General features: G+C 49.6%; 1 protein-coding gene across 6 annotated transcripts in view; it reads right to left on the reverse strand.

Annotated features, from left to right (window-relative positions):
* The window catches only part of SFMBT1 (Scm like with four mbt domains 1), a 118,864-nt gene extending 116,846 nt beyond the window's left edge, over positions 1–2,018 (reverse strand). For 5 of the 6 annotated variants that reach the window (XM_045991131.1, XM_045991134.1, XM_045991132.1 and 2 more), the window contains exon 1: positions 1,328–1,551. The gene's annotated coding sequence lies outside the window, so the exon portion shown is untranslated. Of the gene's footprint in view, positions 1–1,327; positions 1,552–1,998 lie in introns of those variants that run through there. The other variant, XM_045991128.1, reaches the window with a different exon arrangement.
* Between the last annotated feature and the right edge of the window lie 10,107 nt (positions 2,019–12,125).

The raw sequence follows: 12,125 nt of genomic DNA on the forward strand, positions 1-12,125 counted from the left end.
TCTAGACAGTTGGCAAATGATCAATTACATTTTCAGGCAGGCATTTTTCTTGCAATGCAATCAAGTGTGACATCTTTAAGATGTGGTTCAGGAGGAAAAGGTATATGCAGGGATTGGCAAAATCCATCTTATTTCCTTTCAAATCTCTTTGATGGTTACTTGGTTCTCAAAACTATGTCACTAAGTAGGATTCAGGAAAACATCGCTAGGGGCCATTCACCAGCAAGGCTTTGGGTGACTCGCCTGGAATCACCCCCACTAAATAGAAATCTTGCCTCTGCCCGGGATGTCCTACCCAACTCTTCGCACAGAACAAGACTTGCAGGTGACCTGTGCCTTGCGGCTCAGTTTCCGATCCCAGTGAACAGCTGACATCTCGCTAAAAACTTAACATACATCCTTTCCGCGGGAATTTATTTCTGTTCTCACAAGGCGTTTCTGCTCCCCACCAGAGCAGGCCTTGCTTCTCAGGACTCTCTGCTCGCCTCTCCACCGTCTCGTCTTCACGGTTTACAACGAGACTTGAAGAACAGAAATCGAAACGGTCGCGGCCCTCCCGAGCGCAAGTCGGGGCCCCGAGCGAGCAGGTCCGGCCGGGGTCGGCCGGCGGGTGCCGGGCGAGCCCACTGCCCGCTCGCGCGCGGCTCCGGGGAGGCCCGGCGCACTCCACCACGCTGGCCCGAAGCAACCGGTTGCGGCGGCCGCTAGACGCTCTCCAACAGCGCAGCGGCCACCTCGGCCCTCCGAAGTTCCGACCGCCGCGCGGGCAGCGCGCCCCCCGACCCCCGCTGCGGGTTCGCGCCCCGGCCCCGGAGCGAGCCCGGGGGGCGGGTCCGCGGGGGCTCGGCGGGCGGGAGCGCGGGACGCGCCGGGAGGGGCGCGCGGCGGGCCCAGCGCGCCGGGGAACTTGGGTGCCCGCCGGTACCGCCGCCCGGCCACTTTCCTTTCACGCCCCCGGGGCGGCCGCGCACTGCGCCGCCCGCCCGGGGCCGCGGGCCGCCGCAGCCGCCGCTTGCCGCCGCGGCGAGGCGCCCAGGCGCGCTCCTGCAGCCCGCCCGGCCGGCGCGCGGGGCCGCGGGGCCGCGCGAGGCCGCGCGCGGGCGCCGCGCTGCCCCCCCCCCGCCCCGCCCCCGCCCCCAACGTGCCGCCGCCGCCCGTTGGCGCCTCAGCCCGCGCGCCCGCCGCCCGCCGGCTCCCGGCGGTTTTTCGTTGGCAAAGTTGCGCGGCCCCTTCGAGGGGGGCGCCGCGCGGTCCCCCGCCCCAGCGCCGCCGCCGCCCCTTCAGGCCGCCGCGCGGGAAGGCCCAGCTGGCGGCCCCGCTTTTTTACCTGCCGGGAGTTTTCGCGCGCGCCCTCGCTCGATCGCTGGCTTTTCCCCTTCTCGCGCTCGTTTTCTTTCTTTCTTTCCTTCTTTTCGCTTCCCCGCGCGGGCGCTTTTTCCGCTCGCGCCACCCGCGCTCGCCCGCTCGCGCCCTCCTTCCTGCTGGGCTCGGCGGAGCGGGGCGGCCGGCAGCTCTCCCCGCCCCCCTCCACCCGCGCTCCGGCGGAGGCGGCGGCGGCGGCGGCGCTCCGCGCTCCGACTCATTCCAATATGGCACGGGTGCAGGGCGCATGCGCCCGCGCCCCCCCCCCCATCCGCGCTCCTCCCGGCAGCCCGCGCCCCTCGCGCCGCGCGCGTGGCGCCCCCGGGCCGGGCCTCCCGGAGTGGGCCCGCAAGTCTTCCAGACCGGCTGGGGCCGCGCGGGATGCGAGGTGTTCGGGCAGTGAGGGGTCGGGGAGGGGGTGCTCGGCGCCGCCAGCCACCCCGCCCCTCGTGCCCCGAGCCACAACTTGCCGCGGACATCCCCGAGGCCGCGGCGCAGGGCAAGCGGCGGCGCCTCCGGTCCCCGACGGCAAGGCGGCCGGGTGCGGGCGGGTCCCTACAGGGAGACGCGCTCCAGGGACCCAACGCCCACCCTGTCCCTTACCCGACCCACGAGGGAAGGGCCCTCGCGCCTCACCTCGGGTGTGCGCGAAGCCGCACGGAACCCATTGGCGTCCGCGGGTCGGTCCCGGCGCCGGGGCCGGGGCGAAGCGCGCCGCTGTCGTCCGCACGTGACCGCCTCGGGCAAGATGGCATGAGCGGAGGAACGGACCGAGCGGCGGCTGAGCCCAGATGGGCGAGTGTTGCAGCCAGAGAGGGCTGCGTCCACCCGCCTGGCCCACGTCGGGAATCTGATGCGTCCTTCGAGACCTGGAAGGGCACCCAAGTACCAAGGCAGCCTCGGGCCCCCAGGCGCACTGGGTGTCTTCAGGCCACCGCAGGAGGCGCCCTGTAAATCCGAGTTTTCCTGCCGCTCGGGGCCTTAGCAAGGGGTCGTAAGACGGCTGCCGAATTCGGGCAGGAGAACCAGGGGCCCGGAGCCGGAACAGAGGTTCAAAGGTGGATGCAGGGATTCCTCGCAACCCAAGGTGCCCACAAGCGGTTACGTTCTCCCAGCTCGCCCCTTCCCCTGCGAGTGCAGATGCCGGTGGACACCCTCCTCCCCTCTTGCTATGGGAAGTTCCCTCCGGAAGGGAGTCCTCCTGCAACCGAGACTCAGGAGTGCCCCGACTCCCCGGCCCGGGTAGGAGGTCTCCGACTGGGCGCTAATGACTCTTTCCTTTAAGGAAGGAGGGGCCCCACTGCAAGAACGAGATCCGAGGTGCCAAACGCGCTGAGAAATATTACCCCACTTTACGGACAAACTTGCCCAAAAGTCACGCTGCTGGCTGAATTTGAATTTTTTTTTTTAACCATCACTTAAAAGACAACATGACAACTAGAGCAAGAAAAATGTACAAATAAAGTATCCATAATACTAGGGAACCCATAAAACCTTCCACCTATATACATGTCTTTACAAAGTTGCAACCAACCACGCATTTTTCTCTTGTGTTTGCTACTATCACTTCACATTTTCTTCTATTCACATGATTCATTCTGAAGGTGTGCAGGATCCTCCTACATTTACTCAGTCTCCCAATGTGGTATATTTGGGTTCTTTACCACTGTTGGCTAATATGTCCTTTAATTCTGCACTCGGGACAAATTGCTGGCAGTTGCCAGGTGGAAGGCAGAGGGGTCTTGCTCCACAGTGCCATAGGACTTTCCCTAAGCACCACCCGGCTCACTCTGCTGCCTACCACTGATGAGTGTAAGGAGCATAATACACATCACTAAGCAGTGGGCACCATCTCTTTTGTCCACTCCTACTTTACCAGTATGTCAGTAGTTCAAGGTTACTTTAGCCTTTCTTAGATGACTTTAAAAAATGAATGTTTTTTCATTTATTGTCTAGCTGTTCATATCCATTCATCTGCTGGGGACTTAAAGTTCTCCAACGTCGAATATGCATTTATTTTTAGATTATCAGTATTATTCCTGTGTCATCAATGATGCAAATATTTCCCAGTGTGTTTTTCTTTTTCTGTTTTACTTTAATGTTTAATCTGTCATTCTAGTCCTTTGTGATTTTATTGCTTTTATGTTGACAAAATGAGCTTTCTTCCACCCATCTGATGGTCTGTTTTCTGTGAATTTTCTAAAATTTCATTTTATATTTAATTCTTTGATGACTATCCATCCCAAGTTTATTTTCCTGTGTGGAATAAAATATGGGTTTAACTCACCACCAGCACCAACCAGTTTTTATTGCTTGTGCAATCATCATTAAATAAATTTTCCCTACCCTTTGTTTAGTAAAATCTATTTTTACAGTAGGCTTTTGATTCAGGTCAATCTGTTTCTCCATTTCTTTTCACAGACCTCAGTTTGAGCAGATAACTATATGGATCCAAATATTGGTTCTTTAGCATAGGTTCTAACATCTAACAGGGCTATCTTGCAGACAGATTTCCTATTATTCAAGATATCACTTGGTAAACACACCGGTTTCTGTGTCCATACACATCCTAGTTAACGAAGAAGAGTTAAGAATGCTGGCTTTGAAGATAGGACCATCCAGTCCCATGACCTTGGCAAGTTATTATCCCATCTAGGCCTAGGGGATGCATAAAATGGGGATAAGAGTAACACCTGCCTGACAAGCTCAATGTTAGACACATAGTAAATGCTCAGGAAATGTCAGTTGTTGTTACTGATATTTTTAGTTCTAAAGCGAAATTGAGGTTTTTGCATGAAGTTGCATTAAACCCATGAATTAATTTAAATAGAGAGAATATTCTATAATATGTCATTTTCCCAACTGGGAAATGTACTATCTTTCAATTTATTTGAATATTTTAAAACTCAGAAATCAGGTTCCTTGTTGATTCCAACCTCCCTCTACTTCATGACACCTGAGAAAGAGGAAGGGTGGCGATCTGAAGAAATCTTTACAGTGGAGGAAGATTTAAAAACTTACCATCTGAGAATCAGCCTTGTGTCTGGCGGGTGTAGGTGAGGGTGTGGATGCACACGCATGAAATCTCCTTTCACCCTTGCACCATCCCTCAGGATAGATCATGCTGTTCCCTGTAGACAGAGAGCAAACTGGAAACTTCCAGGTCACTCTTAGTGAAAGGCAGAGCTAGGCCACAAACCAGGTATGCCGGTTCCTGCTGCTTGGAAATTCCGGTGGGAGTCCTGCACAGAAGAGCACGAAGAAAATGGACTTCTGGTCATGGCACCCCTCCCCCTCCCCACCCCAAAGCATCCCAGGGCTTTGCCACTGCTATGTCCAAAAGACCTACTTTGGCCTGTGAGACAGGCCCTGACCACCCTGCTCACTTACCAGTCACCGCTCATCTGCCTTGCTTGCCGAAGTTCAGATGTGTCTGTCTCCTTTCCACCCCATAAGTATGTCCAAGTCCTTCCCACCACAGGGCCCTTGCACACATTGTTCCCAATGCCTGGAACACTCTTCATCTCACCTTCCCTACCCACATTCACATAGCTGGTACCTTCACATTGTTCTGGTATCTGTTTAGCAAGGTAAGCTGGTCTCCTCAGAGAAGATGTCCCTACTTATCCCACATAAACAGGTTCTCTCTCTCTTTCTCTCAACCTCCTTCCCTCCCTTCCTCCTTTCGAATTATTTCTTCACAATTACTTTTTTAAAAAGATTTTTTTTTATGTATTTATTTGACAAAGTGAGAGATCACAAGTAGGCAGAGAGAGGGGGGAAGCAGGCTTCCCGCTGAGCAGAAAGCCCGATGCGGGGCTCGATCCCAGGACCCTGAGATCATGACCTGAACTGAAGGCAGAGGCTTAACCAACCTGAGCCACCCAGGAGCCCCTTCACAATTACTTTTTATAATTTAATCTGTATTTGTCATTTGTTTGAGTTCTATCACCTCATCTAATCCCACAGAAAGATATCAGTTCCCCTGAGGGCAGAGAGGACGCTAGCTAGCCCTTTCCCTGCAGGCAGTGGGTGGATAAGAAGGTGCCCACTGGTCAGCTGGTGGCATCTAAGACCAGAGGTTGGCACACCGTGAAGCACCTGGGCCATTCCCAACGCTGTCTCTATTTCCTTCTGGCTCTGTTGGGTAGAGGTTTTACCCCCGTCCTCACTGACCATGGGGTGAGTGTTCAGCCACCCCATATGAATGCCCTATTCCTCGAACCCTTGCCTGCTACTCCCAGGCAGTCCTGTTCTCTGCCGTGCTGCATCCGCCCAGGACCTTATTCTGGATGAGAACGTGAGAGCCAGGCCTGGACCCTAGGCACCAGTAGAGCCCTTGGCCAGGGCTAGGGGCTGTTTTCAACTCCAAAAAAACTTAATTCCAAAGAATGCCAGGCCCTGCTGTCAGCCATCAGCAGTTGTCCATTGCCACTGGGCAGGCAGCTCCCTTTACCCAGCCCAAGGGAGCTGACTCCCCGTGGTGAATTACCCAAGTGATCAAGTGATTACCACCATCAAGTCACTGCTCACGTCACAGAAGCCTGGTCCACTTGCTGGACCTGCTGCTTTGGGGGCATAGGCCACTGATATGTGTCCCCCCCAGCACCTGCCCTGCTCCACCTCCACGGTCTCAGCTCCTGCAAATGCCTCCACCAGGCATCCTTCTTTCCTATCCGGTCTTGGAATGGAAAAGGCTTCCGTCAAGTCCAGATTTAATCATCACTTCTTTATAGAACCTTCTTTATGGGAGCCTTCACCTCTCTGGGCCTTAGTTCCCTCATCTCTGTAAAATGGGGATGAAGCCACCTGTCTACCTGGGGCCCAAGAATCCAAGGACATAACGTTTGTAAATATTCTTTGCAAACTGTAAACAACAGAGATATGAGAAATAATTGGCCCGGTCCCAAAGCCACTCCTCCAGGAGACCCGTCACGATCTCTCCATTTCTTTCTCTGTCTACCTAAGTCACTTAGCTTGTTTTCCCCCAGTTGCCTGTCTCGAGAAAGGCACGGGCCCGGACCCCATTTTCCAACCTTGAGTACTACAAGCCCAGGGCCATGCCCCATTCATTCTCAGGGTCTTCTCTGCCTCGACACCCCTCTTGTCTCAATTGATGGAGGAAAAATAAATGAACGGACACAATGTCCTCAATTTTATATTACCGGGCCATGTATTTTTGCACCTTCAACTTCTTATCTGTTAATAAGAGCTCACAGGTCCTGAACAGGTGACAAGGACACTTAGCAGTGCAAGGGCAACAGGGCTGGGGTTTCTCTTTGGGGCGGGATAGTGTTACGAAATCAGACATGATGATGATGCACAACTTTATGATAAACTAAAAAACACAAAATTGTACACTTTAAAAGGGTGAAATTTATGGTATGTGACTAAGACCTCAATTAAAAAATCATATGAGAAGAGCACTTCACTGGCTTAGGGAGAGCATGTGACTCTTGATCTCGGGGTCGTGAGTTCAAGCCCCACACTAAACATAAAGCTTACTTTATTTTTTTTAAAAGATTTTGTTTATTTATTTGACAGACAGAGATCACAAGTAGGCAGAGAGGCAGGCAGAGATAGAGGGAAGCAGGCTCCCTGCTGAGCAAAGAGCCAGATGCGGGGCTCGATCCCAGGACCCTGAGATCATGACCTGAGCCGAAGGCAGAGGCTTTAAACCACTGAGCCACCCAGATGCCCCATAAAGCTTACTTCAAACAAAATGTAGGGGCGCCCTTCTGACTCAGTCAAGCATCTGCCTCCAGCTCAGGGCATGACCTCAGGTACTGGGATCAAGTCCTGCATCGGGCTCCCTGCTCAGCGGGGAGTCTGCTTCTCCCACTCCCTCTGCCTCGTCCAGCTCATTCTCTCTCAAATAAATAAAATAAAATAAAATAAAAATTTGTGAGAAAAGTCTATAGTGAATGTCACAGAGGATGGAAACTGGTCACCCTTGGGTCGGATATGACCCTTGGGACAGGTGTTGCATTGCTTGGGCACCATAGTGAGGCTGTTCACAATGCTCCTTTTTTTTGTTTAGGCATAATTTGCATACAGTAAAATGCACCCATTTTACAGGTGTACAGTTCTCTGAGCACTGACAGAGGTAACCACCAGCACGATCAAGACGCAGAACGTTCCATCACCCCAGAAAGTTCCTCTCATCCCCTTCCAGGGACTGTGCCGCTCATAGGCAACCGCTGATCTGATTTCTCTCTCTGTAGAAAGATAAAAATTAAAAATTTATTTTTAATAAAATTTTTTGTGTCTGTTTTTGAGATTCATCCATGTTGTTCTGTGTCAGAAGATGATTTCTTTTTATTTTATTTAATTTTTTAAAGTAGGCTCTATGCCCAACATGGAGCTTGAATTTGTGACCCTGAGATCAAGAGTCACATGCTCTACTGACTGAACCAGCCAGGTGCCCAGGTGATTCCTTTTTTTTCCCCCTCTACTGTTCAACCACCCCTTTATTTCAGGTTAAATAATATTATTTCAATCATACAGAATTCCCAAGGAATAGAAGTTCAGCAGCCCCTTATATATATATATATATATATATATATATATATATATATATGTATATATATATTAAGATTTTATTTACTTATTTGACAGAGAGATCACAAGTAGGCAGAGAGGGAGGGAGAGAGAGAGAGGGGGAAGCAGTATCCCTGCTGAGCAGAGAGCCCGATGTGGGGCTCGATCCCAGGACCCTGAGATCCTGACCTGAGCCGAAGGCAGAGGCTTTAACCCTCTGAGCCACCCAGGTGCCCCAGCATCTCCTTATATTACCGGTCTTCAAAATATTGTGTTCACACTGGTGACAGGTGACATTTCAAGTACATACCTTTCAGTATGTTTATTTCCATTTGATTATTCTATACATATATACTATTTAAGCAAAATATCACAGACATTATAAAACATGCTAAATATAGAAATTTTAAGAGATGAGAAAATACTGCTTTTAAATAATTTTCATTTATCAAAGGCTATAACCATTGTGACCCTCACAAAATATTATATTAAATGATTATATAATAACATTAAAGAAAATTATGGCGTCTACAATTTGTTAAAGAAAGGAATGTGAGGGGCGCCTGGGTGGCTCAGTAGCTTAAGCCTCTGCCTTCGGCTCAGGTCATGATCCCAGGGTCCTGAGATGAGCCCCACATCAGGCTCTCTGCTCAGTGGGGAGACTGCTTTCCCCTCTTTCTCTGCCTGCTGCTCAGCTTACTTGTGATCTCTCTCTCTCTGTCAAATAAATAAATAAATAAATAAATATATCTTTTTAAAAAAAAGAAAAGAATGTGATTGGAAATCACATTTTTAAAAAAGATTTTATTTATTTATTTGACAGAGAGAGAGATCACAAGCAGGCAGAGAGTCAGGCAGAGAGAGAGGGGAAGCAGGCTCCCTGCCAAGCAGAGAGCCCCATGCAAGGCTCGATCCCAGGACCCTGAGATCATGACCTGAGCCAAAGGCAGAGGCTTAACCCACTGAGCCACCCAGGTGCCCCTGGAAATCATTTTTACATTGCTGAAGTATAGGAAGACATACGATAAATTACACATACTTAATTGTAGAACTTGATTAGTGTCAATATACAACTATATCTATAAAACCATCAGTACAATACAGAAAACAAAGATTTTCGTCATCCCCCAAAGTGTGTTCACATCTCTTTGCAATCTATTCCACCCTCCGCCACCACCCCCAGGCAGCCACTGGTTTAGTTTTTTAAACTACAGATTAGATTGTGTGTTCTAGAATCTTATATAAATGGAATGATATAGTAGGTACTCTCTTTGGCCTGTCTTCTCTTACATAGCATCATTTTGAGATGTTTCATGCTATTGCATGTGATAGTAGCTGGTTCCTTTTTCTTGCCAAGTAGTATTCCTTGTATGGATATACCACAATTTGCTTATCCATTCCCTTTTTGATAGGCATTTGGGTTCTTTCCAGTGTAGGGCTACTATGAACAAATAATGAGTAATTAATAACTAGTAAGAAAACATTTTTAGGAAAATATAATGTATAATAAAATTTAATGTGAAATGTTAAATGAATATGTATATGTAACGTGAGCTATGTAATGTGTAAATAAAAATATAATGTGATTATATAATATATAATATATGATGACTATATAATAATATATAGCATGTATTCAATATGTTCAATATATAATAAATGCCTCATTAACAGTCAAATATATCAAAAATATATGTATACACACATGCACACATGCTTATGTATTTAAATACATAAATATACATACACAGTTATATTTAGCATGTATGTCTTTAATGGGGCATTTAGTCCCCATTCCTTGCAGTCCTCTACCCATATTTGCTCTGGGTAGCACATTCAAAAAAGGTAGTCACCCAGGCTTCACCCCAGAGAAGCAAATTCTAAGACCTGAGGGTCAAGTTGGGACTGAGGGGCTGGCATTTGAAACCAGGACACCAAGTCTCCCTGTGCTGGCCAAGGACTCCTATCTCTGGCTGCTTAAAGCCCAAGAGCCAGGAGGGAGTTGGACGCAGAGCCAGCTCAGCCATTAAACATTCTCCAGGCCTGTCATGGCCCTCCTGGAGGGTCAAAGTTGAGAGATTCGTGAAGAGAGCTCACTCTTGGACCCTTGGAAAGGAGTCAGCAGCTCAAGCCCACCAGGAGAGGAAAAGTTAAAGGGAGATACGACCCTGGACCCTCCAGTCTCTCCTCAGAGCCACCTGTGGGGCTTGAGCAAACTTAGCCTGAATCCCCCTGATGTTCAGGGTCCTCTTTCCATACTCTGCCTGCTTGCTGTAACTAGAGACCATGGTCCCCACCTGTCATCCACCTTGTGTCCCACTCCCCACCCCTTCCCATGCTGCCATTTTTTCTTTTTTATTAAGGTTAGCCTATATATAATGATTGTTAGCATATCAGTGTGAATCCATAAAATGTTAACAAGAACATTTACTATGTTTGTTTGATGCCCCTTATAGCAACAGGGCAACTTAATCTCCCTGATGAAAAAAAGCCTCACAGTTACCCAGAAGGGCTTACCAGCCAAAAACATGATGCCACTTCTAGGCCCCCAATTTAGTCCCTGTTTATCAGGGATTTAGAAGGAAAGAGATTTCTGCATAATACAGACGAAATCAGGAAAAATGTCAATGGACCTTGCTTTACCCAGGGGCTTTGTACAAAATGAAGTATGGTCAATTGAATCCTAATTTTCTCATTACTTACTTTGTAATTCCTGAGATGTGTGCTCTTTATTCCTGCCAGGTCTGGCTCCTAAGGCCTCCAATTTCCACTCTCCACCATCCTCATCCAGTCAGGTCTGGAGTACAAAACCTGAGGCAGTTACTTAACATCTTGGTATCAATTCCTTTATCCTTAAAATTCGGCTGGAGGCACCCGGGCTGTTGAAAGGAGAACATGGCGCTCAAAGATGTCTGGGGTTCTTTCAGCTCCAAGATCCGGGACTGAGCTGTGAACACACTCGTGACTATTTCCGAGAAGGGGTTTTCTAGCATGTTTCCAAGCAGCAGAGCCAGACTGAATCACTCATCCATCCTTCCTCTCCTTGACACCTGCTGTGTGCCCGAGCGGTCTGGATTGAGTCCTCACATGCCCTACCCCCAGAGGGGCTCTCAGCTGGGGGATGCTCTCCCTAGGGTTGGTTCCATGACGGGGGTATAGACAGAGCTTCCCTCCAAGGGAGGAAGCCTGATTTCCTCTCCTGAGAAGGAAGCAGGAAACCTGAGTCGTAGCCCAGCTCTGCTTATAAGTGTAGGGGCACAATCCCTTCTCTCTAAGGGCCTTGCTCTTCGTCTATGTAAGGGGGTGAGGTGGACAGGTTGGAGAGAGGGTCTACAGACCTTCTCAGTGCCTTTGTGCTGGGTCATGGACTATATCCAACATGGTGGCAGGGGAAGGGCTGCTAGGGACTGGCAGCCTTGAAGACAGGTTGTCTCCCAAACAGCAAATATCTTGTGTGCACTTCCTGACAGGACCCTAGCAACCAGAGGATTTGATAAAAGCATGTATCTAAAGGCCTTCATGGGGTGCTTGATTTGTGGTTGGTGATCACCAAATGTGAGTTTCCTTTCTCTCTCCCAGAGGGTGCAGCCTGCACCCGCCCACATCAGCCAGACACGCCCCTCCCCCCCATTGCAGCAGGATTCTAGGTCCCTGGAGGATGTCTGCGGCTCCTAACAGGCAGGCTCATCTCCAGATGGGGCAAGGAGGTGGGGCCTTTGAGACTCCTGAGGTTCTGGAGCAGAAGGACATCCAAGGATGAGAAACAACTGAAATTTGCATACATTGCTATTGGCGATTTCTTATAAAGTTCAACACACATTTACCCTGTGATCCAGTTTCTCCACTCATAGGCGGAGAAATAAAAACACAGACGTAAAAACGTGTCCACACACACAGACTTGCACAAGAGTAGTCACAGCGCTCTTATCCACCATAGCCAAAAACTGGAAACCACCCAAATGCCCGCCAGCAGAAGCATACATAAGCAAATTGTGGTACGCCCTTATAACACAATACCACCCAGTGAAGAAAAAGGAGTGAACAAATGTCACAGACAAGAGCAAGGATGAATCTGAAGAACATTATGCCAACCAGAAGAAGACAGACCAAAAAAAAGAACGTACCGTGTAACTATATTTACTTGATAGTCTACGACGGCAAAACCAGCCTCTGATGATAGAGGTCAGAATAGTGGTTAATTCTGGGGTCGGTTGTATTGACTG

This window comes from Meles meles, chromosome 20 (assembly GCF_922984935.1).
Source record: "Meles meles chromosome 20, mMelMel3.1 paternal haplotype, whole genome shotgun sequence".
NCBI classification, from domain to species: Eukaryota; Metazoa; Chordata; class Mammalia; order Carnivora; family Mustelidae; genus Meles; species Meles meles.